Consider the following 27,190-nt stretch of genomic DNA (forward strand, 5'->3'; position numbering starts at 1 on the left):
TATATAAATAATTTTGTTTTAGGGACAGCCTGCTTATGTAATGACCATACCAAACAAGTATCAATGAGAATTGTCTTTTCTTGCCAATGCTTGTTCTTCCTCTTTCTATTATTTACTTTTTCCCACTCGGTTCGTCATCGATTGGACTGTTTTATTTCGACTTCGGGGGTTATGTCTTCTCTTGGGTAATACCCTCGGGCAAAACTCCCTCAAAGTCTCCCCGACCTTAGTGGTTGTTTGGATTTACGGTCGTTCGCTTTAAGGATACTCGGTTTTTTCCCTAACCCCTTATACCGACCCACCTACAATCATTAGCTGCTCAGTTTCGCTGCGTCCCGAAGTCCTGGTCGATGCCATCTCACCTTCGGGACTCCAGCCCAAATCCCCTAGCAGCCCTACTGACTCATGAGTTTGCACATCACTCATCTAATTTTTTAAACAATTAGCCGAATCACCTTAACCCGAAGTAGGGGCATGGAAATTCAAAAATTATTAAATACTTGCTTCGGATTAGATCACTCGGCCCATTCTGACCCTCCCAAAGGCTGGGGCTTCGGAAATCAACCCTTATGCTTTGGTTCTCTCCCTGCCTGTATACACAACAGGTCCGACCAAAGCAAGAGGTACCAACAAACCATCTTTCTCTGAATTAACATCTTTTTATGTTTGGTGAATGCTTCGGTTCGTGCTTCGATTAAACTTGTTTCACAATTCAAGTCTCACCAAAGTAGGGGGAACAACACCCGAGCAGCAACCACAAATTCATACAAGCATTTCAAAGATAAACATGACATTTAGGAAAAGAAAGCATTCATTCACAAAAACTAGTGGATCGCAAGCTCAAATCCTACTTAAAACCATTACAAATGATCAGGCTTCGGCCAAATGTTCGGCGCCTATCACAACAAGAAATATTTACAAACTCTGGAATGGCAAACTCCAAAGTAATGTCCGGAGCCATCCAGTCAAATAATAAATCAAAAAGTTCAAAGTATTTTCCAAAAAATAGGGATGGAATTCTCCTATGCATCAATAGGGATAGGGTTGTTCGGATCAACTTGGTCATCGGGTGCTTGCAGTTCTTCCGGGTTCGGCACCAACACATCCTCTTCCTTGGGCATCACGAGCTCTTCAGGAGAGGGCTGGGGAACATATCGGAGCACGGAGTCTTCTGGTAGATTAAGCTTACTTGCCAAGGCTTCATGACCGTACCGAAGTCCGTCCAAGAATCGATCTCTGTAGAGCTAGGTCTCAATCTCCTGGACCTACTTCTTACTCCACTCCGGCTGCATCCCAGCCTTCATTGTAGCCCTTGTTCCTCGCGTCCTCGACCTCCCGAGCCCATGTGACCCTCAGAGTTGTTGTATCCTCTTCGGCCTTCGTAGCTCGGCCTTCGGCAAGCACCCTCTCTCGATCACATCTCGATCTGGAAGTCTACGAGGTAGTGGTCGCAAGTCTCTCGAGCTATTTTCAGGTCATCCTTCCTTTGGGCAAAGGCCCGTTTCAACCCCTCTATCTCCCCTTCCTACTCCTTGCATCGGTCATTGACCACCAATGCCTGGGCGTCAGCCTACCAACAGAAAATTGAAGGATTCACAAAGTGCAAACACCCAAATCAAAGGGAACAAAGCGCAAAACAATACTGACTTATAGTGAAAAGGGCATGTGCTATCTCTGTTGTAATATCCTCGGTCAAGCCTTTGACAGCTCGGGCATCCCTTGGAAGAATGCTTCCCTGGAGCATCCTAAACACCGTACTGAGGTTTTTGACGCTATCCCCATGGTGGATCTGGCGCCCAGTGTAGTGACGGAATTTCGGAGCCCAGGGAAGTTCCCTTGGGTGCACCCAGTGCCCACCTTCCCCCTCTACGGTCTCATGTCCCTACTCCTCTTCTCCCTTTTCTTCTTCGGAGATGTGGATGGGCTCTTTATCCTTCTCCTGGGCATCTCCTCCTTCTTCATACCGAGTTCTCTTCTTCGGAGGCTCTTGGGGAGAAGCGGGGGACACCCCTGAGGTCTCGGGTCCGGGTGTGCCGAAGACAAAGCCTCGGCCTCGTCCCCTCGGCCTCTGACGCCTCAGATTCAGAACCTCCCGAGTCCTTGGACTAGCCATTGCACTGCTTAGCCCGGTCCTTTCAAGCATCTCTCGGTCGATCTCTTTGCGTACAACACCTCGAGGCCCCGAAGTGCTACTTTCAGCTTCGATCGTACCGCCTCTTCTTCCTTTTCCTCTTTCGCTCCCCCTTCTTCTGCCTCATCCTCGACCTACCCTTGGGACCTCCTGCTGCCTCGATTTCTTTTTCAAGAAGCCGGTGTAGGTGGAGACATACCCGAGCAAATCGGGGGCGTACCGGCTTGTGATAGGGATGGCGTAAGCAGCTGTTATCCTAGCCCGTATGGCTCTCTCCTGAAGCTGTTGCACGACACCCTTGGTTGTAAGAAAACACCAAACGAAGTCAGTACATGCAAAACATGACAAGATATGCAAAGTACCGAGGCAATAATTTTATTGACTAGGAGCTCTAGCCTCGATTTGGACTGTGGTGGAGGTATTAACGCTCTCCCCAGGACCGAACATAAAATTCTAGGTGACCGAGATGTAGATACTCGCCCACTCTTTGAAATCGGGCAGGTGGTCGATCAGAAATGTGTTGTACCCCGTCCTACAAGAGAGATAGTACCGATCATTCTCCCGATTCACTCCTACCAGATATACGCCGAAGAGCTCTTCAAGCCCGAAGGTCAAGTTGTATTGCCTTCTCAGTTGTATGATGCTAGTGATGATTGTGTAGGAGTTCACTCCGAGTTGGGAGGAAGTGAGGGTAAGAGTTCGAAGCACCCGTCGGACAAACTGGTGAAGTGGGAATCTGACCCCCCCCCCGGTGATTGCTATCAGGGGAAAAATCAACTCCCCTTGCTGGTGCGAAAGATCTTTGGGGTCGGCGTTCGAAAGTAGGTGGACCTCGACATCCGAAAGGATACTGTAAACCCTCTTGAACTCGGCATAGGCAGACGGGGTGCCGTTGAAGTATTGATTTTTATAAGGGCATGGCCTCATCGGTCTCCTCCGACCCCGGACCTCCTCGTGAGCGCTTGCATATGGTCCCGGCCCTTGGTCCAAAGTACTAGGAGCTTCCATCTCCCGAGGATCGAATGATGTTGCCTCTCGAGGAGTTGTAGAAGGGTTAGGCGGTTCAATACGGTCAACCGGGTTTCAAAAAAATGCTCGAATTCAGAGTGCTTGGTGGATATCCTCGGGAATCTCAACAGGAGAATCTGAACTACTAGAGCTGCCCGAAGAAAGCTCAGTGACCGTTCGCCCCTACCTAACCAAAGAAAAAAGTGCAAAAACCTGTTAGCTATGTGCCTGGGGGAAGCAAGAAGATCTAATGCTCGGGACAGAATGGTCATTGCTCCTCGGAGTCTCTAGATCTCGGTTTTTATCAGAGCACTCTTCCTTGGTAAAAGTCCCTGTGGTCTGTAACTATCCTTATGGTTTCGGGATGAAGATGGGCCTTGGGAAGAATATAGGCCTCGGGAAGAATTTAGGCCTCGGAAAGAACATGAACAGCACCGAAAAAGTTCAGTGCCGCCATGAACCAGATGACGGCGAGCGGTTGCTCAGCCGCAATGCATGCTAAAAAACGATGAAAGGCTTGAAGAAAATGATCAAAATATGAAGATTTATGTTTGGAAAGCATCATACCTAAGTTTCGTGTGAAAATCCATTACCAAAACGTTCAAAATCTTGATCAAAGGCAGAAAGCGATGGCGGCAATTAGTCTTCAAAGCACAGGGAAGTTGGCCGCTCTGTCTCTGTCTCTCCTATTTATAATGAGAAGATCAAAGAACTGCGCGAGACAAGAAGCGTCTCACACCGAGCTGTTGGATTTCTGACACGTGTCTTCATCGAACGGACAACAACGGAGGATCTGCACCGAGGTCAAAACGCCGGATTACCGAACCATTGGCATGATGACGTGTGTCACTGAGGGGACGTTTCGTACCAATCAACTGACATGGCACATGCCGAGACAGCTATCAACTCCTGGCACCTCGGCGATGATCAACGTGTGGCTCCAAGAGCTAGGGCTCGTGGTTTGATAACTCCCGAAGTCGCTTGTTACTTCAAAAACTTAAGTAGGTAAGATATGAGCTTGGCAGTTCGCGAGAACGGTCAACACCCTAAAGACGAGAAGTTACGCTCCTGAGAGTTGAGGGGCTATTGTGGTGGCCTTGGTTACCGTCTTCGGTAACCTGGCAGGGAGGTTCGAACCGAATCCTCGCAAGACTTCATCCAGCATCTTGGTGAAAACTAAATGATCCCGAGATACTCTTCGATTTTCCTCTCGGTCATAAGCCTTCTATACCGGCTTTGGTAATAATCAGCAGTATGCTATATATTTGTTTGTATGTTCCCAAAGCTGCTCAATAGAAGTGGTTACATCGGGAGGGGACCACGAGGGTTATGTGGCAAATGTAATCATTAGGATCAGATATGGTCTTGTGCTCCGTAACCGTTTCGCTCCATTTGTCATATATGACATCACCCAAGGCGGTTATCCGAGCGTACCCTCCACGCGTTAGCTTGGAGGCCAAGTAAACCTAGGTCTATAAATACGAAGGGATACTCATCTTGAGAGGTATGCTATTCTTCCCTAACCCTAGATCTACATTCTCCCCTGAGATCTAACTTGATCGTCGGAAGGTCACTGGGCTACCCTAGCCCTGGTGACTTGTTGTAGGTCCAGCACCAAGAGGACAGAGCAGCAGCGGGAGATCTCTAGTCTATACTGCGGTCATGGTCCCATCAAATCGAACCCCTACAGTTTTTATTCTTTGAAAGCAGGAGGAGTCTAAGATAGTGAGAGAGTAAAGGGGTCGCTGGAGATGGAGAAGCCGGCGGGAGTTGCTAGTTGATCTGAGAAAGGTGGGATGTGAGGTGGGGAAGGAGAGAGGGAGAGATTAGGTGAGGAGAGGGAGGGGGAGGAGGGGGTGCATTCAAATCTCGGCCATTGATTTTAATGAGTGAGATTGAGGGTCAAATTTTGTATTAAAAATTGTATGGGTAGAATTTGCCCATTAAAAAATATAGTTAAAAAATTAAGTAACTCTAATTTTCATTCTATTTGAATTGGTACGAATATTTTATTTTTTTGATTATTTTATTTTAAAAGGTCATAATTAAATTATCTTTAGGGCTCTCATAATCAAGTTTTTGCTCCATAGGATCTCAAATAAAGAACAGATACTTAATTATGAGAGCTCTAGAGACAAAATTTAACTATGATGCTTTAGGATAAAATGATCAAAGAATAAGTTCTTCGCACCGATTCAAACGGATTGAAAATTGAAGCGCTTAATCTTTTAACCATATTCATTTAATATATGAACAGTGTCAAAAAAATTAAGCTCCAATTTTCAATCTGTTAAACATGTGCGAAGATTTTGTTTTTTTTACCATTTTTTATTCTAAAGGCTTACAATTAAATTTTGTCTCTAAGGCTCTCAAAATCAAGTTTCTGCTCCATAGGGTCCCAAATAAAGAGCCGATGCTTAATTGTGAGAGTTCTAGAGACAATATTTAATTATGACTCTTTAGAATAAAATGATCAAAAAAATAAGATCTTTACATTGTTTCAAATGGATTGAATGTTAGATCACTTAATTTTTTAACCATACTTTATAGGAAATTGATTTCTACACTCCCTTTTTTAATAACCACATTAATTTTTTTGCATTTTGCACTTTTTCTCGTTTGAGACTCTTAATTAGATGTTTGGTAGTTTAAAAGTGTCACTGTTGCATCAGGCCATGTCTGGGTTAGGATGAAAGACATTGATTGCCTTGTGATTTACTTGTTTTGTATTTGTTAGATGATTAGTTTGGCTTTATTCAAATTCTTTGTAATGATCTCCGTTTAGTAAGTGCCGCTGAGCTTTTATCAATATAATCTTCTCACTTTGACAAAAAAAAATGTTGAAAGTGTACGCATTTTGTTTGCTAAAAGATAAAAAAATGGAGTGTAGAAATCTATTCCCTATTTTTTAATATATAAACAGTGTCAAAAAAAATATTTGGATATGTGCATTTGTTTGCTTTACAACTCAAAAAGAATTTTTCAAAAAATTTCCCCTAAATTTCTCCTACTTTCAACATTTCTCTCTCTATTTCTCTACACTTATTACCCCTATTGTAGAGACCCGTATTGTATTCCCTTAATTTTTTATGATTTATAAAGGCATGAGTTGTGATATAAAATGGAGAATGAGTTCGGACGTCGAATGTGCTAGAATTTAGAAGTTCGGGATGCGAGTGTAATATGCATGGGTGTATGAGTGCGGGTGTGTGTGGGGATAATTTTCCCCCACCTATATTTCTTTTCTTTCAAGGCCATACACACACGTTTTCTCTCTCTCTCTCTCTCTCACCTCTCCTCCAAACTTCTCTCTTCGATTTCATTGCCTTAGAATGAGATTTTGGAAAAATCCCAAGTACTAAAGTTGTTCTACGCGACGAGAGCTTCCAATCCATCCAAGAAAATTCATGATCGGAGCACTTCGAAATTTCCTCCATGTTCGGGCTTGCTTCTAACCTTCGAGGTAGGGATCTCCTACCTTCTTTATATGTTTAAGTGTTAGTCTGATGTACAAGAATCAAGTTTGATCATCTATTTTGAGTCTTGAATAAATCTAGTGTATGCTGAAAATTTCATGGGTTCTGGTAATCTGTCTTTTGGGGGCCCTTCTGCTAGGAATCAATTTTTGGCGTCTTCATAACTGTTAAAGTGCGTTTCAATGCAAAGATTTTGGTACCAAGATCATGTAAAACCGATGATCACACAATTAGTTATAAATTTTTGAATACCGGCTGTTTCCTGGATGTGCGAATCTGTGCGTGGCTGCCTTCTTTTAACGTCCTGGCCATGTTGAACACATTGGGTGGCTTTGGGTCTTTTACAGGAGCTGCATATTTAAGCTAAGAAGAGATTGGCATTGGAATCAAGTAATTTGGTTAAGTATACAATTTTTGGTGAATTTCTAAAGCAGGGTTGGTTCACTACAAGAAAAATTGCATTGGGTGACGAATGAATATCGTCACAAATTGCTTGTTTTTCGTCACAAATAATATAGGTGACGAAAAAAAATTTGTCGACTAAAGGTTGTCGAGGATTCCTACCTGGTGACGAAATCTATTTTTTGTCACCTATAGTGTCTTTTGATGACGAAATATTTCGTCATCAAAAAGTGAATAATTGGTGACGAAATTTTTTTCCTCACTTATTGTGTTTTTTGACGACGAAGTTTTTTGTCATAAATTATTCCTTTTGGCAACGAAAAAATTCGTCACTGATGAGTCTCATCGGTGACGAAAATTTTCGTTGCAAAAGACATTTTCATATGGGAAAAAAATCCTTCTTTCTTGCTCTTGCTTGGTTTCGAACCCGAGTCTCTTGAGATTTTCGCGCAAGCTCTAACCAACTGCACCACACACACTTTTCAGTAAATATTTGAAATATCTAATATATAACATATATGTTTAACATAAAAATATATTTCAAATGTAATTTTGAACTTTTAAACATTAAAATTAGTAATTTTGATAAACATGAAAGTTGTAGGCAATTGAGTTATTGTTCAAACCCAATTTGAATTATCTCAATCGGAGTTTTTAGTAAAGAGTTATGTTCGAAATACATTTAGTGACAAAGCGCAATTCATAAATTTCGTCATGAAAGGTACCCATTTGATGACAAAATATATTTTTCGTCACTAAAAGCGTTAAAATGGTGACGAAATTATTTTTCGTCACCAAAGTTAAGCATTTGGTGACAAAATAAATATTTCATTACTAAATTGGACTCATTTAGCGACGAAATTTTTTTTTTGTCACCAAATGATTATCTTTGGCGACAAAAAATAATTTCGTCACCTTTTTTTAAGCTTTTAGTGACGAAAAATGTATTTCGTCTCCAAATGGGTACTTTTGGTGATGAAAATATTTTTTTCGTCGCTAAACAGGCATATTTGATGACAAGATTATTTCGTCACGGAAGTTGTCAAAACGGTGACGAATTTACTTTTTCGTCGCCAAATATACTCATTTAGTGACAAAATTAAATTTCGTCACCACTTTTTCGTCACCAATTTTCATTTTTCTTGTAGTGGTTGACTGGTGAGAAAATGGTTGTGAATCTATTTTTCTTTTGATTGTTGGGTTGACCTCCTCTCGTTTCTAAACTTGAAATTTTTATTGAGTGTAGTGCTTGTAGTGGTGCAACGTTTGGCATTGGTTTCAATATTTTTGGGTTTAAGATGAAAGGATTATGATTTTTCTAAGAGAGTATGGCGAATTTGCTTAAAGAAATTTGTGGTGCCTTGTGTGCCGGGACTTTTGGGGGGTTTTGGAAGAACCGAGTTTTAATCTAGGGATTTCTCTCTCTCTCTCTCTCTCTCTCTCTCTCTCTCTGCTTGTTTATGTGGTAGTTTAGTACATTATTGAGTGTCTAAACCCTATGCATGAAGTGGGTGTGATTTGGGAAAACTTGAATTAGATTTTTGGAAAAAGCCATAGAAAGAGTTTAGGCTTGTCTATCTTCGAATACTCTTGTTTTGATGTTGGGCTAGTATGTGGGTTTAATTTAAGAGATGTGAAAAGTTGATTTAGTTAAAAAGGGTATGTTTTAGTAAATGAATCGGTAAAGAGAAAGTGGTCGTTCGAGAACCTAAGGTGTATACAAGCCTTCAAAATAGAAACGTGATAATAGAAAATGATATTGGCAATGGTAAGCCTAGAATCTAAGTAAAAGGTGTGTGAATAAGTATGTGTGTGAGCTTCTCGACGTCCGGCGTGATTAAAGTGTCAAGTGTATTGATGTGTCAATATGCAAGCAAATGCTTTGATGTTAATGTTATTTTGACTGATGAAGATATTGGTGAATTTCCTACATGAAAGAGTTGGACTTGGGTGTTCTTATTGTTATAATTGTGAAGATTGTATTATTTATGCATAGTTAATCTTTGAGTTGGTTTGATCGGTGTGTTTTGTCTTACATCGAGACTGGGAAAAAGTGTTTGATGTTGATGTTATCTGATTGATGAGATTAATCAATTGTAGTCCACGGGTTGTAATGGGGAAGTACTGCAACGCAAGGGGTGATAATGCAAAAACCCAACTAATGAGTTACATTTTACTGCAACGCAAGAGGTGGTAATGCAGACGGCAACGTAAGGGGTGGAAATACCGAAACCCAACTATTGGGTGATGTTTACTGTAATGCAAGGGGTGGTAATACAAAAGGTTGTGAGTATTGATATGTTGTTTTTGAGAATGTGAAGTTTGGACAGAACGAAGCACTCATGTGAGAAACTATGAACTTTTAACTTGAGTTGGTGTCTGGGATGGTTTGAAGTGTTGATGCTTGCTTTCTTCCTTCTTATAGACTTCCTAAATCATAGTGGCTTGATAAATTGGGATTGGTGTGGTAATTTATTTGGCATGGAAACATGTTAATTTGATGCCGTAGATGTGATAGTATCTATTGTGAAAGAGTTACATTGGTATTGTAGTTTAAACTTATAATGGTAAACTGGAGATTTGATTGAACGGTATGCATGAGCGTATGGGTGGCTAATTCACACTTGTTGATGACGAGAGGAAAATGAAAAGACAGAATAAAAAGGGACATGAGGGAAGACATGATAAAACTTAACTTATGTTTGAAAAGATTAAATTAGGTGGACATGTGAGTTCTTTGACGACACATTGAGGTTAAGGTCCTTGTGCACATTGTATTTCACTTCTTTGTGTATAGTGTGTCGACTTAGATGCAAGTGTGACCAATGAAGTGGGCTAAGAATGATAAATTGGTTGGTTAAAGAATTCGGAGTTGTCTCTTAATCACTGGAATGAAAACGTAGGAGTATGTTTGAATTTGGTAATGACAAACTGAGTTTATTTAAGATAGAAGTGGGTGCATGTGCGTGTGTAGCTGAGAGTGTCAGTATTTGAGAAATGAAGTAAAATATTTTTTTTCACCATGAGTATGGTATTTTGTGTTCCACTTTTTGACAAAAGAAATATGCTTTTTTGGAAAATGTTTTTCCTTGATATCTGTCTTCATTTCTGTATATAATTTAGGTATGAATATCTCTACGAGCTAGTGTAGTTTCACTTCCTCCAAAAATAAAAAATCGGCTGCCAAAACCTTCCCAACCTTCCGATTCAACTTAACCCAGCTTGTCAATTGACTCATGCACCTTCTCACCACATTAGAGGAAGACCAAAGACCCAAAATACAAGGTTGTTAATTTTGCATGTACCCAATAATTGAATTAATTAATACATAAACATATCTTTGTAGTCATAGATATCTTAACCTACTTTTTAAAGAAAAAAAGTTAGACTCGCAATTATGGATAGCTAGGAAGTTAGTACACGATAATTAATAAGTCTAGTTGTAAGGACCCCACTACTACAATAATAGATAAAGGTCACACCAAGGAGGTTGTAATGCCCCGATTTTCGGACACGTTATTTAAATCTTTTTAAATAATTTAATAATTTCCAAAGAATGCATTTAATAAATAGCAAAGATAAATAGTGAAAGTCTTTAATTATAAAAGCTTAAGTTGACATCCATAATTATTACAAACCGGTAATAAATAAAGTTTGATAAGTTGTGCAAACACTTCTTGGAATTGAACATGCAATACTAAAATATTAAAAGCTTCTTCCAGTAATAGTTAGTCCATGGCTCGACAAACTCCCCTTCTTGGGCCGAGAGGTCTTTAGTGGGGTACTACTCCTCCGGTTGATTGAATTGTTCCTCTTTGATACCTAGCATTTTAAATGCCGTGAGTCGACACTCAGTAGATAAAACCCTTACCCTACTACCCCCCTTAAATTACAATTAAGCAGATATTGACAGTAATTGAAATACAAGAGTTTGAAGAATATAACACATAATCCTTTTCTTACTATCCGTTACCTTATGTGAACTCTACGATCTTCTCCTTAAGACCAATCTTACCCTAAATCCCTAACTATGACCATGTCATGGGCCAATCCCCCCTTGTCTGTCCTGGACGCAGGGCTCTAAAAAGATATATTGTATTTATAGCCATAACAAGGGCACGATACCTTCTTTGGAACTGCCCATGGCGTACCATCAGTTAGGATCGTCACTAAAACCAAGACTGGACCCCTGTTTGCACCCATTATAATACAAGGCTGGCCCCCTGTTTGCACCCACCTTAACACAAGACTGGGCCCTTGTTAGTACCCATCTTAACACGAGACTAGGCCCCCTGTTCGCACCCATCTCCAAACCTTAACTCAATCACTTTCCAATTCATCCTTTACCTAATATCGTCCAGATGATTCGAAGCATATACCAACCCAGTGCTCCTAAGTCCAATCTATCAATCATACATAACATATCCGAAACTTTAAAATTAATACAAGTAGGAAAAACATATAACGGTGTTCCGATATCCAGACAATAACTATAATGAACAAAATCATATTCTAACATTTTTAAAGTTGGAACGATATATAGAAAACAGTAACTCAATCATACAATGGTGTCCAGGCATCAATTCAACTAATAATGTGGTAAGCAATCCTATTTTGACATTTAAAGTAACACGTATCATGTGAATAATGCACGTTCTGATAATTAAATCACTCGTACTATAATAGGGTTGCATGGTAACTAGTTAAATATCAATAAAATAATGATTGGGGGTCCAAACGGTTCATAAAACTATGCCCGGGGTCCTCCGGAACCCGTTCAAAGGTTCGAAAATGGAAAATACAAGGTGTACTGTTCTGGCCGCAAGGTTGAGTTCGCGATCGCAAGGTCTAAAGCTTGCTGCCGCCCGCAAGGTTGAGTTCGCGATCGCAAGGTCTAAAGCTTGCTGCCGCAAAGTCTAACTAGTCCAGCCACAAGGTCTGACCTACGATCGCAGCCGCAAGGTCAAATGGGTCAAAGTTTGCGGCCGCAAGGTTTGTGGTCGCTGTCGCAACCTGCATTTGGTTTTTCTGCAGAAATTTCTATGGCTTCGGGTTGATGCGTGGGCCTTTCTAGGGACCATGGGTATGGTCCAAAACACTTAAATATACTTAGGAGAAGGTAGTGTAAGGGTTTTACTACCTTAGTTTTGGTTGCACGAGCTTAAAACCCGAATGGAGCATTTTCGGTAAAACGAAGAAGACAACTGGAATGAGGGACTTTGGGGTTGCTTCCTTGGGATTTGTTGATGGGTTCGGGATGCTTGAGGATGGTATTGAAGTTTGGAACCTCGAATTTGGCCGTAGCATGTTGTTATGATCGAAACCCACTTCCTTTCTCTCTATAAACCTCCATGGCCAAATTTGGACCTTTCTCTCTCCTTTCTTTCATTTTACTCTATTTTTCCAGTGGTGGGGTGTTTGGTTGAAGTTTGGAGAGGAAGAGGAGGTGGTATTTATAGGGTAGGAGGTTGGGTGGTGCCCAAGCAAGGTGGAGAGAGAGAGGTGGCAGGTTGGGAGAATGAGAGAGATGGGCTGTAAAGGAGGGTTGAAAAGTCATGGTAGGAGTGCAGGAGGAGTAAGGGTGCAGGTAGTGAGGTGGTGGTGACTTGGTGGCCAAGGGTTGGCATGGGGAAGGAGGAAGAGGAGTCGGTTGAGAGAGAGAGAGAGAGAGAGAGAGAGAGAGAGAGAGAGAGAGGGAGAGGGAGAGAGGGAGGTGTCAGGTGGTATTGATCAAAGTCTAGAGGGGGGGTTTGGTTCATATAATTGGGGGGAGAGGTGGTGTTGCTGTGGAGAGAGAGAGAGAGAGAGAGAGAGAGAGAGAGAGAGAGAGAGAGAAAGAGGTGGGGGGGGGGGGGGGGGGGGGGCAGAAAGAGGGAGGGAGGTTTGACAAATTGGGTTTGGGTGATGTGGATGGTTTAGTATATATATGTATATATGGTGTATAAATATATATATGAGTGTGTGTGTGTGTGCGTGTATCTATATATATATGTACATAATATCTTTTCATAACAATATTATTAGCAACACTATTAATCTAGTTTCGATAATGAAAAAAAATGTTTTTAAACTTTATCGAATTTTTCAAAACATTACAACCTATCCCCCTTAACAAAATTTCGTCCTCGAAATTAAAGTATACCTTTTGGTGGAAACAGATACGGATAGTTGGTGCGCTTGGCGTCAGCTCGTTCCCATGTTGACTCCTCTATGCCACAATGTCGCCATAGAACTCTGACAAGCGGAATCGTCTTTCCTCTGATGTTCTTTTCACTGTGATCTTGGATCTCCACTAGTTGCTCTTCGAAAGTTGTGTCATCGCTAATTGTGACATCTTCCCAGTTGATGATATGAGAAGGGTGTGATAAATATTTGTGATGTGAAATTTTAATGTACTCGCAAGCACACGAATCGTACTGAAGTATAGTAATGCAAGAGCGAGGTCGAACCCACAGGGACTTGGTGATTTTTTGTAGGAAAACTAAATAAACTTAAATCGATTAAAACCCTAACCTAGTTGACAAAAGTTGAGATTGATTTTTAAACTAAAAACTTAATAAAACAATGACAAAATAATAATGAAACTAGCACAGAAAAATAGTGAGATTGCCGGATGAGAAAAGTAACTAAGGTTTTGGAATCCACACCCACAAATATTTAGCAACTAATCTTATGCAATGGTTTTTCCTATAATTTCTACACAATGATTTAGAAGCTAATCTTAATCATCATTGATAGTATGTCGTTAAGCCCTTTTTATTTATATCGACAATATGTTCCTCCTCTGCTTCGCAAGTTTAAGCCAAAATCATCAATTGTATCCGCATAAAACAAATCACAATAGATATCCCATACTTAAATATAAACTTTGATAAACCAAGCAATTAGATTAATCAGGGGATATCAAATCTTGGAAAAAACCCATTCCGATTGAATCCATATCCGAGTCTACCAAATTAATTAATGAGATCAGAACAATAAACTTTGAACGCACGTAGGAAAATTAAACTGCATAAAACCAATCAATAATATTCATGAGGTTTCATCCTCAACCCTAGTTTAAGAGTTTAGCCGCTCATGGAGTCAAGACACATAATCGTATAATAAAAGAACTCCATTGAACTAAAGCTTACAAAGATTAGAAATTATTCCTAGCTTTCTTCCTTCTCCTTTGCTGCGTGGTGGTATCAGCTCGAGATGGTCTTGTGCGTGGTAAAGTGATCTTCCTAGCCAAAATCTATTGGCCTTCTTAAATAGACATTGCCGAGAATTCATTAGGTAAGAATTCTCCTTTCCTAAATTCCTAGACATTAGGATTTCTTTCTATGTAAACTAAAGACAATCTTTATTTCTAGTTGACCAAGATTTCGAATAGTTCCCCTTGATTGCCTTGCCGTAATAAGCTTGGACCCAACACTTGAATTTATTTTGATCACAGGCTTTGCATTGAATCTAACGGCAAAAATATGAGTTGTTATCATCTTTTCCTGCAAATTGAATAATTCATTGTTAAAGACAAATAAGACAATAATATAGTAAATTATGCGCAATTAAGGGCTAACAACATGTGATATTGGGGCCTCTAAGTGTCAATATTTTGTGCTCATCAAATACCCCCAAACCTACATTTTGCTAGTCTACGAGCAAAAGAAATAAAATTAAGACAAAGAAAAAGAACAATAATAACTAATCCTTTTTCGGAGGAGTCCGATTGCATTTAGCATATGCAACAAGCCTTTAAACCCCTAGGTTGCCCTAGTGGACGAGTTATAGTCTCGTGAGGGTTTGCTGTGAATATGCCCACAAAGTTCTTGAGATGATGATACTCGATTAAAATTCCAAAACATAGTCTATGGCCTCTCAAAGTAACTAGCGTGAGAATAACACAAGTTAGAGGCAAGATATTTCATCCATTAACAACGTTAAACAAGTGAACATTTTAATCCGAATTTGCACAAAAATTGTTCCTCCCACATATATCTGGATAGAAAGAAATCACAAGGCATGCGTGTAAGTGAAAAATGGCACAAAGATTTTCATTAACCTCAAAAACAATACATGCACCTTCAATGCCTCAATACTCATCAAAATGGTTATATCAAATTATAGCCCTTCCCTTTATTCATACTTTTTCCTCTTTTTTTTTAATATTTTTTTTTTCTTGTAGTCGTGCAATGCCTTGGTCCCTTAAGCTTTCTAATTGACCCTTGTAGCGAGTTTTAGGCCAGTGGCACCCAAACCAGACGGCTTTAGGGCACTAGATGTAGAGAACACCCCAACAGACTTAATCACTCGAGTCAAAAAGGCTACGAACCAAAGCTAACCACACATGACAATCGCGGAACTCTCTACCGTTTGACGCGAACACTCACTGCTTACTGAGGCAAGAGGCCCGGTTACTAAGTGAAGAGCCCGAAAAGCATGCATTTTATTCTTTTTCTTTTTGTTCTTCTTTTTTTTTTTCTTTTGTGGGAAAAGGGCATTAAACATTCTACTAAGGTATTTGATTCGTACTAAGGCACCAAAAATATATGTATGGTACTCGATGTCAAATCCAACTCCAAGTGTGACGGTGCTTGTGCAAAGGCATGTACACAAGTGATTAATCGCTATCCAAACATAGGTGATTTGAACCAACAAAGTGCCTTTCATCAATGCCTATGTTCACAAGCTTAACTCTATCAATGAAATAATATGAAGACTCCAACTTGGGCAACAATCAAACTAGCACTAATTGAAAACCAACAACCACGTCGGAAGTCAAAATCAAGTATCCAAATTTTTTGTTTTTTCAACTTTTACTGTATTTTTTTTTCGTTTTTTTTTTGAAGATTACAAAAATGATATACTATGGTGTCTATGCATAGAACAGACATAAATAATAGGTGAACCCTCCCCCAAACCTAAATATGACAGTGTCCTCAATGTCATGAATGCAAAAGCTTAAAAAGAGATAGACTAGGACATAAAAGTAATAAAGGGTAAGATACACCTGGTAAGCATGATAAGACTGAACTGTGCGACACCTGTAACAGAAATTCTGGAAACACAAGAAGGGGGGGAAAATGCACTAAACAAAAGTAAGTTAAAAAACATTGAATAACTTTTTTTTTTCTTTTTGTTTTGTTTTGAATCTGATTTGTGCATGAATTCAAATAGACCAAAGAGTTGCCCACCATTATCATAGAGCAAGAGACGGAATTGTTGTGGGTTACTCCAATGCAAAAATGTATTCCAAGTGAAATATCATCACCAAGTCACTTCCTTTTATCCGCTTTTTGTAATTAACGATACATGGTTTTGCCCAATGAAAGTTATGTGACTTGATTAACAATTCTATACTAGATCGTTCATCAAAATTAGTCACAATATCGACTTTATTCAGATGAAACACATAGTCAGCATACCAGGGAAATGAGTTTTTAAATAACAATATGGCTAGCAAAGTCCTACCAGTGGGATGTAAGGGCTCTTTACCAATGACAAAATCGCACTCTAATTTTTTATTGCAATGGTCATTCTCATCTGCTATCTTTTCCTCTTCAATTTGATCATTATTTGGGATACCGACGGCTGACATAAATTCGGTTGGTCCCACAATTTCAACACTAGAATCGGGTGGCAAAGGTTTTAACTCAAAATTGGACTCTCGTTCATCCCGCAAACTTGGGGTGTTCTCTGAAAATGGTGGCTCTACAAAGCACGAGTTTTGCCTACTAATATCTATGAAAGACTCTAAAAAAATGTCAATAGATTCAATCGTGGAGTCTTCATCAATATCATTAAAATGAGATAGACAAGCTTCAAAAGGATCCTCATAGCTCAATTGAGAAAGGTGTTCTTTAACATAACTATCTATCATGTAAACTGCACTCACCTCATCCTCGCATGGTGACTGTTTGTCAATGTCAAAAATATTAAGATCAACAGTCATGTTGCCAAATGACATTTTCATCACACCATTCCTACAGTTAATTTGAGCATTAGACGTGGCCAAGAAAGGACGGCCTAATATGACAGGAATGTGCCCCTTTGAGTTTTGGACAGGTTGAGTGTCTAAGACTATTAAGTCTACTGGAAAATAGAATTTGTCAACTTTTATTAGAATATCCTCAATAACGCCTTTAGAAATTTTAACAGATCCATCAGCCAATTGAAGCCTTACTGAAGTGGGTTTTAACTCCCCCAAACCTAATTGCAAGTAAACTGAATACGGCAGTAAATTGACACAGGCTCCCAAATCCAACAAAGCTCGCTCAATGTGATGATTACCTATCGTGCATGAAATTGTAGGACACCCCGGATCCTTATACTTGACAGGTACTTTGTGTTGGATAATGGAGCTAACTTGTTCAGTCAATACTACTTCCTTAGGGGTGCTGGCCTTCCTTTTTATGGAGACTAGGTCTTTTAAAAATTTGGCATATGAAGGCACCTGCCGAATAACATCTAGGAATGGAACATTGATTCTCACTTGCTTAAATACCTCGAGAATATCTCCATGGTCTACACCTTTCTTAGGGGCTGCTAGTCGTTCAGGATATGGAGCTTTAGGGATGAAACTCCTAAGTTGGGGTTCTTTTGGAGGTCGAGGAGAACTAGATTCCTGATCTTTGATGGGACTACTCTGCCTTTCTTCTGTCTCAAACTCCTTTAAAATTTTCTCTATTGGCATACTTACTTGGTTGTCAACTTGTTTTCCTGACCTAAGGGTTACAATGGATTGAACCTGCTCATGCTTATAGGTAGAGTTAGAGGGCTTGCTAAAAGCAAATTGTCCTTTTGGGTTAGGTATCGGTTGACTAGGAAACTTTCCATTTTCTCTCCCTACCATTTGACTAGCCAATTGACCCATTTGATTTTCCAGTTTAGCTATGGCTTGAGCATGCAAGTGAGTTGAATTTTCAATTTTAGCATCATTTTTTCAATTTTAGCCATGATTGCTTTAAGGGTGTCCTCTAAGGATGATTGTTGTTGTGGTGCAACAGATTGGAAGTTCGGTTGAGACACGGGAGTTGGAGCATAAAAAGGTTGAGATTGAGGAGGATATGACTGTGTAGGAGGACGAAAACCTGGGGGAGATTGATTTTGAGAATGAAAAGGTTGCCCACCTATATTTGCAGTAGGTTGGTTCTGACGCCATGAAAAGTTTGGATGATTTCGCCAATTTTGGTTGTATGTTTCCGAAAAAGGACTAGCAAATGATTTTCCATAATTATTGAGCGCGTTCGCTTGTTCAATACAGTTGTCAGAATATCCAATAATGGAAGGACATGTTTGCGTTGTGTGCATGTGACTACCGCAAAGAGAACACACTTCACTGTGAACTTGATTGGCTGACTCCATAGTTCGACTTAAAGCTAGCACCTCAACCTTTCGAGTAAGATTATCTAATTTTATTCTCATATCAGAATCCTCTTTCACCTCATATAATCCTCCTCTCTTAGGTGTGGAAGTTGGTTTGTCTCGATGAGAAGTAAAATCCCACTGTTGAGAGCTCTCAGACAAATTTTCAAGAAATTCATAAGCTGCATCGCCCCTAAGATTTAGAAAACCACCCCCGTTCATTGACTCAAGCATATTGTGGTTAGACTGAGTTAAACCATTATAAAAAAATTGAACTAGTCTCCATGTTTCAAAACCATGAGGGGGGCACTTTAAAATAAGATCTTTAAATCTCTCCCAACTCTCATAAAATTTCTCATGTTCTTCTTGACAAAAATCAGTAATCTCCCTCCTTAGAGTAGTTGTTTTAGACATTGAGAAGAATTTTGAAAAAAACTTTTTAACGAGGTTGTCCCATGAAGTGATTGAGCCAGAGGGTATAGAATTTAACCATGCCTTTGCTTTATCTTTCAGTGAGAAGGGAAAAAGGCGCAATTTAACAGACTCCTCAGAAAAATTTTGAAACCTAAAGGTAGCACAAATTTCAAGAAAGTCTTTGACATGCATGTATGGATCCTCTTGTTCAATCCCATGAAATTGAGGAAGAAGTTGTATTATGTGATGTTTCAGCTCAAAATGTGTCGCATTAGTCGTGGGTAACACAATACAAGAGGGAGGATTTGTGGTTACGGGTGAAAACAACTCTCTTAAAGGTTTTGTATCTTCTGCAAGTTCCGTCATTTTTAATTGAGTATGTTCCACTCTTTGAATGTTTAAGCTGCATCTAAAGGTTCTCTCAATTTCTGGATCAAGAGGTATTAATTCTAACTTTTTCGAACGACAACCAAACATAAACTTTCGGATGAAAGCAAATAAGAGGAATAAACTGAAAAATAAAAATGAAAATACAACAGAACTAAATGAAATTTTTTTTTTTGACACAACAAAAGATCGAAGTTAAGCTAAAATGAATTAAAGAAAAAGAAACAATGCAATTATCAGTAAACAGATTACGCGAAACGGAACCCCTTTTTTTATTACTGTTAATTACAATGCAGTAAGTGACTTACTAACTTGAAGGAGATTCGGCCGTTCGGAAAAGCAGATGAAAGACAGCTGTGACTAACACGAGACAGAAAACACTAAAACAATTAGTAATAAAAGCAATTACTACTAACTAATCACAGATGCACGTAATGAAGTGAATTTTTTTCAAATATCTAAAAAGTAAAATCCTAACTAAACTAGTAGAAGGGAAAAATCAATTCAAATTTTTAGATTTTCAACAAAAAACAATTAAGTCCCCGGCAACGGCGCCAAAAACTTGATGTGAAATTTTAATGTACTCGCAAGCGCACGAATCGTACCGAAGTATAGTAATGCAAGAGCGAGGTCGAACCCACAGGGACTTGGTGATTTTTTGTAGGAAAACTAAATAAACTTAAATCGATTAAAACCCTAACCTAGTTGACAAAAGTTGAGATTAATTTTTAAACTAAAAACTTAATAAAACAATGACAAAATAATAACGATACAATACCGTACGAGTACATCCATATGGTACAAAACCACACCAAAACGGTTCAATACCGTACGAGTACCTCCATATGGTGCCAAACCACACCAAAACGATACAATACCGTACGAGTACATCCATAAGGTACCAAACCACACCAAAACGGTGCAATACTGTACGAGTACCTCCATAAGGTACCAAACCACACCAACACGGTGCAATACCGTACGAGTACATCCATAAGGTACCAAATCACACCAAAACGGTGCAATACCGTACGAGTACCTCCATAAGGTACCAAACCACACCAAAGAAACTAGCACAGAAAAATAGTGAGATTGCCGGATGAGAAAAGTAACTAAGGTTTTGGAATCCACACCCACAAATATTTAGCAACTAATCTTATGCAATGGTTTTTCCTATAATTTCTACACAATGATTTATAAGCTAATCTTAATCATCATTGATAGTATGTCGTTAAGCCCTTTTTATTTATATCGACAATATGTTCCTCCTTTGCTTCGCAAGTTTAAGCCAAAATCATCAATTGTATCTGCATAAAACAAATCACAATAGATATCCCATACTTAAATATAAACTTTGATAAACCAAGCAATTAGATTAATCAGGTGATATCAAATCTTGGAAAAAACCCATTCCGATTGAATCCATATCCGAGTCTCTACCAAATTAATTAATGAGATCAGAACAATAAACTTTGAACGCACGTAGGAAAATTAAACTGCATAAAACCAATCAATAATATTCATGAGGTTTCATCCTCAACCCTAGTTTAAGAGTTTAGCCGCTCATGGAGTCAAGACACATAATCGTATAATAAAAGAACTCCATTGAACTAAAGCTTACAAAGATTAGAAATTATTCCTAGCTTTCTTCCTTCTCCGTTGCTGCATGGTGGTATCAGCTCGAGATGGTCTTGTGCGTGGTAAAGTGATCTTCCTAGCCAAAATCTATTGGCCTTCTTAAATAGACATTGCCGAGAATTCATTAGGTAAGAATTCTCCTTTCCTAAATTCCTAGACATTAGGATTTCTTTCTATGTAAACTAAAGACAATCTTTATTTCTAGTTGACCAAGATTTCGAATAGTTCCCCTTGATTGCCTTGCCGTAATAAGCTTGGACCCAACACTTGAATTTATTTTGATCACAGGCTTTGCATTGAATCTAACGGCAAAAATATGAGTTGTTATCATCTTTTCCTGCAAATTGAATAATTCATTGTTAAAGACAAATAAGACAATAATATAGTAAATTATGCACAATTAAGGGCTAACAACATGTGATATTGGGGCCTCTAAGTGTCAATATTTTGTGCTCATCAATTTGCGAAGCATGGACACATGGAACATGCTGTGGACTTGATCAAGTTGTGGCGGCAATGCCAAACGATACGCTACCTCTCCATTCTTTTCCAAGATTTCAAATGGTCCAATATACCGAGGTGAAAGTTTTCCCTTCTTTCCAAAACGAACAATTCCCCACCGTGGTTTGATTTTTAGAAATACATGCTCCCCAGTTTGGAAAGTTAATGGTTTGGTTCTTTTGTTGGCGTAACTCTTTTGTTGGCTCTATGCGGTCAAAAGTCGTTGACAGATGACTTGGATATTTTCTGTGGTTTCTGACTAGTTCTGGTCCTAGTAAGCTTGACTCTCCTAGTTCGGTCTGGCAGATAGGAGATCGACAAGGTCGTCCATATAGAGCTTCGTATGGAGCCATCTCTATGCTTGCTTGGTAGCTGTTGTTGTAGGCGAATTCAACTAATAGTAGGTGACGTTCTTAATTTTGCTTTGAAATCTAAGGCACAAGCACGGAGCATATCGTCCAAGGTCTGAATTGTCCTCTCAGATTGTCCGTCTGTCTGCGCATGAAAAGCTGTACGCAAGCGAAGGTCAGTTCCTAAAGGCTTCTGCAAACTTTTCCAAAATGCTGACTGTGGGCAGCGTGCCCTTGGAATTTCCGGATTCCAAAACGCAAGGAGCCCGAGGTCGAGGGAGCGCGAGCGGGGAAGCAAGTGCTCGCAAAATACAGAGTCGCCACTCGGGTTTGAAGGTCCGACACCCAAGGAACCGTATTTCGAAGGACTTGCCGCGCTGTTTGATTTGAAAAAGTTAAGGAACCAGTCCGTCATAACCATATCTGGGTTCGGGAGCCAGGTTACGAGAGGGGAAGGGTTTTATGGCACCCCTCTCGCCCAATCCGGAGATCGGTCTCTACTTAGGCATTTGCAAAAATGTTTGTTTGCGATTCTGTTTGATTAATCAATTTTTTAGCCAATTAGGGCAGGGAACATTTAATCGGGGATTAAAACTGTAACATATTTGTAGGATGTGATAGATAGCATGCATGGATGAGCAGTTAGTATAGGATGAGAACAGACTGCTGTGGGAGTTTAAACAAACTGGGAGGCCCCTGTTTTGGAGTGACGTGTGTAGGAAGAAACCAGCATGCACTGAACGAGTCACTGCATGTTGTTTACTCCTGCGCGCACAACTCCAAGACACGCGCGCCCCGATGAGCTCAAACCCACAGCTCTTATTCTCAAACCATCTGGGCTCTAGAAGGACCAGTGCACACCCAAGACAAACCACGCAGTTATAGGCAGCATAATATACAGTTTAAAGGTTGTAAAGCCCTATAAATTAATAAAACACCCCATAAACAGTGTGGGGACAAAGTAATGGCCTAAAACTAAGCTACCCGTGCAAGGCCACTCATTGGTCAGAGGCATACTATCGCGCGACGGAGCCAGTCTGGAGCGCGAGGATGCGCCCTGGCGCTCTGTCGCGTGACGGAGTGAGTCTGGCGTGCAATGGTGCGCCTTGGCGCACTGTCGCGCGATGGAGCCAGTCTGGCGCGCGATGGTGCGCCCTGGCGCGGGGTTGTCGCGCCCTGGCGGAACCACGCCAGTGCTTGGTTTACACATTTTTTGGTTCTGGGACAGGTCCAGAATGATCCCAGGGGTACTCCAGAACAATAGAAATACAAATTAACTATATACTAGCAGTTTCTAACAAAGGAAAGCAGTAAACAGATTTTTAACATGCTTAACAGCGATCTATATGTAAATAAAATACAAAAGAGTAGGACACCAATCCCCACGCGGTCCATCGCGCGCTGGACTGAGACAGTCGCGCGCGAGAGTGGGACCGTCGCGCGTTGGTTCCTACCTCGATGGTTTTTGAAACCTTGCCAGCTTTAGGACCAGGACTGGTATTGATTACTAGCCTTAGCCCTGCCAGCCCCCCTCAGAGATCAGAACAGAAAACAGTAGGTAGCTATACCTAAATTGAGTTTGAAAGGACTTGAGCTTTGAGATTTGAGGATTGATTGAGTGGTTGGATGTTTGATAATGGAGGAGAAAGAGCAAGCTATGCTCTTGAGATTTGTAACCTTTGAAATTCTTGAACCCATTGAAAGAGAAACAAAGGGGAATATATATAGAGAAGGATGGAGGTGAATCTGGTTGGTGCAAACAGAGGAGTTTAGCCAGTCCACGAGGCCTGGCTGAGGTTGCATTGGTGGCCAACTGTCCTCCTTCAGAAAGGTTGGTGGTAAGTTGGACCGTTGCGCGACAGAGTGAGTCTGTCGCGCGATGGTGCGCCCTGGCGCACAATCGCGTGATGGAGTGAGTCGGGCGCGCGATGGTGCGCCCCGGCGCGGGATGGTTGCGCCCTGGTGCGCATCAGTAGGGTTTTTGGTTTTTGAAGTGGCTTAGGCTAGGTTAGGTTCAAGGGTTTTGCAAACACTCAAAGCTCAAACACGCTATCATTCCCGGGGTGTTCTTGATCCATTTCATCATCGGGGAATCAAAAATCGTAAGTAAACTAATCTGGAAGCCCAGATTGGGGTGTCTACAGTAGCCCCCCTTTGACGGCACTTGAAACACCATTGACTTGGTACAAGTAATGTCAAAGGTTTCTAGACACCCCTCAAGGCAATCCAGAGCAGAACATACTAGCAAAGTAGACAAGCATACTTACAGAACCTGATCGGTGGAATGGACTGGCTTTCCATTGCCGGGGATGGAAGTAGAAGTGGACGAGTGAATCGCCGCTTGTTGATCGAATTTGGACAAGACAGGCTGTCATTGCAGATTTGGACGGGACAGGCCGTCGTTGCTGGGGATCAAGCTATCCTCGGCATAAAGTATTCCAACAAACACGGGTAGGTCGTGTCAGGCAGGTTGAATTCCATCTGTAGGGAATCAGAGCCAATCTCCTTATCAAAGACCATCTGAGACAGAGCAATAAGCCTGCTGGAAGATGCACTTGCGGCTAGACTGAGGGTGATTGTCGTTCGGGACAGGCCAAGACGGACTCTCCTGGGGAACAATCAGTTGCGGATGAACGGACCATCGAATGATGTTCTGGTCGTTGTTTGTGGATTTGACAGGACCGGCTGTCGTGAAGGCGGACGAAGAGATCAATGTGCCGAATGATCAGATCGTTGAGGAACTTTGACAGGAGACGGGCTGATCAATGTGCAGAATGATCAAGCCGTTGATTTGGTGGAGATAGACGATATGGCTGACCGTCATTGATGATATGGCTGACCATCGTTGAATGACTGATATGGCTGACCGTCATGGATGATATGGCTGACCGTCGTTGAATGACTGATATGGCTGACCGTCATGGATGATATGGCTGACCATCGGGTTGAGTTGGATCGGACGATATGGCTGACCGTCGTTGATGATATGGCTGACCATCTGGTTGATTGAGTCGGACGATATGGCTGACCATCGTTGATGATTTGGCTGACCATCGGATTGAGTTGGATCGGACGATGTGGCTGACCGTCGTTGATGATATGACTGACCATCAAGTTGATTGGGTTAGACGATATGGCTGACCGTTGTTGATGATATGGCTGACCATCAGGTTGATCGAGAAGGACGATATGGCTTACCGTCGTTGATGATATGGCTGACCATCGTTGAATTGAGAAGGAGGATGTGGCTGACCGTCGTTGATGATATGGCGGACCATCGTTGATGATATGGCTGACCATCGATGAATCGGACGGAGAGATCAATGTGCTGAGTGATCAAACGTTGAACGCTGGATGGGAGGATCATCAGTATAAATGACCGAGCCGTTGCAGACAGGATGGAAGGATCATCAGTATAAATGATCTAACCGTTGAGATTTGGACAGGACCGGCTGTCGTTGATTTGAAAGGGCAGATCAGTGTGTAGAATGATCAAGCCGTTGAGTTTTGGACAGGACCGGCTGTCGTTGATTTGAGATGGGCAGATCAGTGTGCAGAATGATCGAGCTGTTGAGATTTGGACAGGACCGGCTGTCGTTGATTTGAACTGGGCAAATCAGTGTGCTGAAAGATCAAGCCATTGAGAAATTTGACAAAACCGGCTGTCATTGGATTGTTCTGCAGAAGATCGCATCGCAGCCCTTGGCAAACAAATGATATGATGGCAACCATGTTGGCCATCTTCCTGCTTTCAACATTTAATACACACAATATGCAAGGGTATGTATGTATAATATACTGAAAATGTAGATGCAAGCTAAAGGCGGCTCCTAGGAGGACAACGACACCTAAAGACTACCATTGAGCCCCATTACTGTACTGTCTGTTACTTCTGAGACGCACACCCAGATTGATAGACGCTGAACGAGCTGGCGTGCCCCAGTTGACGGAATTGGGCTTGCGTGCCCTTTCTTCGATGCTTGGGCAGATGTGCCCCAGAGATGCTTTGCTTGGCATTGGGCTGACGCGCCCTTGCTGCTTCAAGAGATTCCGCTGCTTGCGGATTACTGATACTAGGGTAGCAATGTAACAATTGCGTTTTCCAGTTTATTGACACTCTTTTACAAGTGTTGAAGAGAATGCAAAAACAAACCACTAATATCTAATTTGCATTGACAAGTGATTTGAATCGACACACAGACATGCGCACATAAACAGACTTGCCTAGCTCGAATGAAAAGGGAAAAAGAGCCCCAAGGTATAATACAAACCCTTAGACACACGGAACATAATGAAATTTTTGGGTATTAATAAGCCAAAACTCACAATATCCCTTTAGACAGGTGAAACTGACATTTGTAAGGTCAAAATAGTTGTACAATGACCTGCACGAACAAATAGAACCGAGACTAGCATCTCGACATGACAATGGATTGAAATCTAGAAAAATGCCACAAAGACGGACATAAGACGCAGATAAAGACACATATAGGCCCGGACTGAAACCGACACCCCCGTGCAGTCACATTAAGTCCATATGACTTGCATGGTATGACAAGACTTGGCAAAAGCCCCTGGAATGGCATTCGAGGGTAGTAGCTAACTGCTACTGACTGTTGCTCGAATTGAAAAAGCGCGCGCAGGGTTGAGACCAACGCACATAACTATGAACAAGTGCGCGTGAACCTCAAACTAGCACGCGTGACTGCAAATCTGTTGCAGCTGCTCACACCAGACTTCACTGAACTTAGAATGAACTGTGAGCTGTTAGGCCTCGCCAGCATTTTGTTCTGTTTTTTATGCTTAAATTCTTTTAAGGCTTTTGCTCAGCTTTGAAATTGAAGAAGTAGTTTGCAATAAAACTGAAAGACAAAAGGTTTTCCCATGCAGCTTGATCTTCAATCCTCTTCAACCTTTGATGTGTACCAAACGTCAACCATGGATCCAATTGATAGATTGTGACTAACTTTAGCCTAGAACCGCCCATTTGGGTTTTCGGTCTAGCGAGCTTTCAAATGTTGCCTTTACTTTTGCCTAGACCTCCTTCATAGGTTCTTGGTCTAGCAGGCTGCTCTAACTTTTGCTTGGAACTGCCCACCCTTGGGGTTTTCAGCCCAACGAGCTTCTCTCAGGGAAAAGACTTTTGAAATGATCCAGGTTGACCAAGGTATTTGAATTTGATTGCCATCGAGGTCGATCGAGATCGATGATCTCTGGCCACAACCTCAGATAAAACGGCTTTGATAGCGCAGAGTCCAGTGTGCTTCGGTTGACATGTCTCGTTCTAGGCCAATTTTGAACTTTCTAACTTGTACTTGGTGGAACGCTGTTCCTACAAACTTGAACATGGTATGAGGCGCTGGACCTTCTGAGCTTTGCTTTACATGGTTTGGCACCTGGTAGCAATGGGATTTGATGTTCCTTTATCTCGGGATCAACACCAGGCGTGTCTTTGAGGGATCGTGCCAAGATGTCGATGAATTCTTTGAGCCTTTCTGACCAGGCACAATGCTCCTCGGGGGACTGCGTTGAATCAG

General features: G+C 41.0%; 1 non-coding gene across 1 annotated transcript; it reads left to right on the top strand.

Annotated features, from left to right (window-relative positions):
- Positions 1 to 18,655: 18,655 nt before the first annotated feature.
- LOC131334984 (small nucleolar RNA R71) lies at positions 18,656 to 18,762 on the top strand. The gene has a single exon (XR_009202378.1). It is a non-coding gene; the product is annotated as a small nucleolar RNA R71 (small nucleolar RNA).
- Positions 18,763 to 27,190: the final 8,428 nt, after the last annotated feature.

The sequence above is a fragment of the Rhododendron vialii genome, chromosome 7a (genome assembly GCF_030253575.1).
Source record: "Rhododendron vialii isolate Sample 1 chromosome 7a, ASM3025357v1".
In the NCBI taxonomy this organism is placed as follows: domain Eukaryota; kingdom Viridiplantae; phylum Streptophyta; class Magnoliopsida; order Ericales; family Ericaceae; genus Rhododendron; species Rhododendron vialii.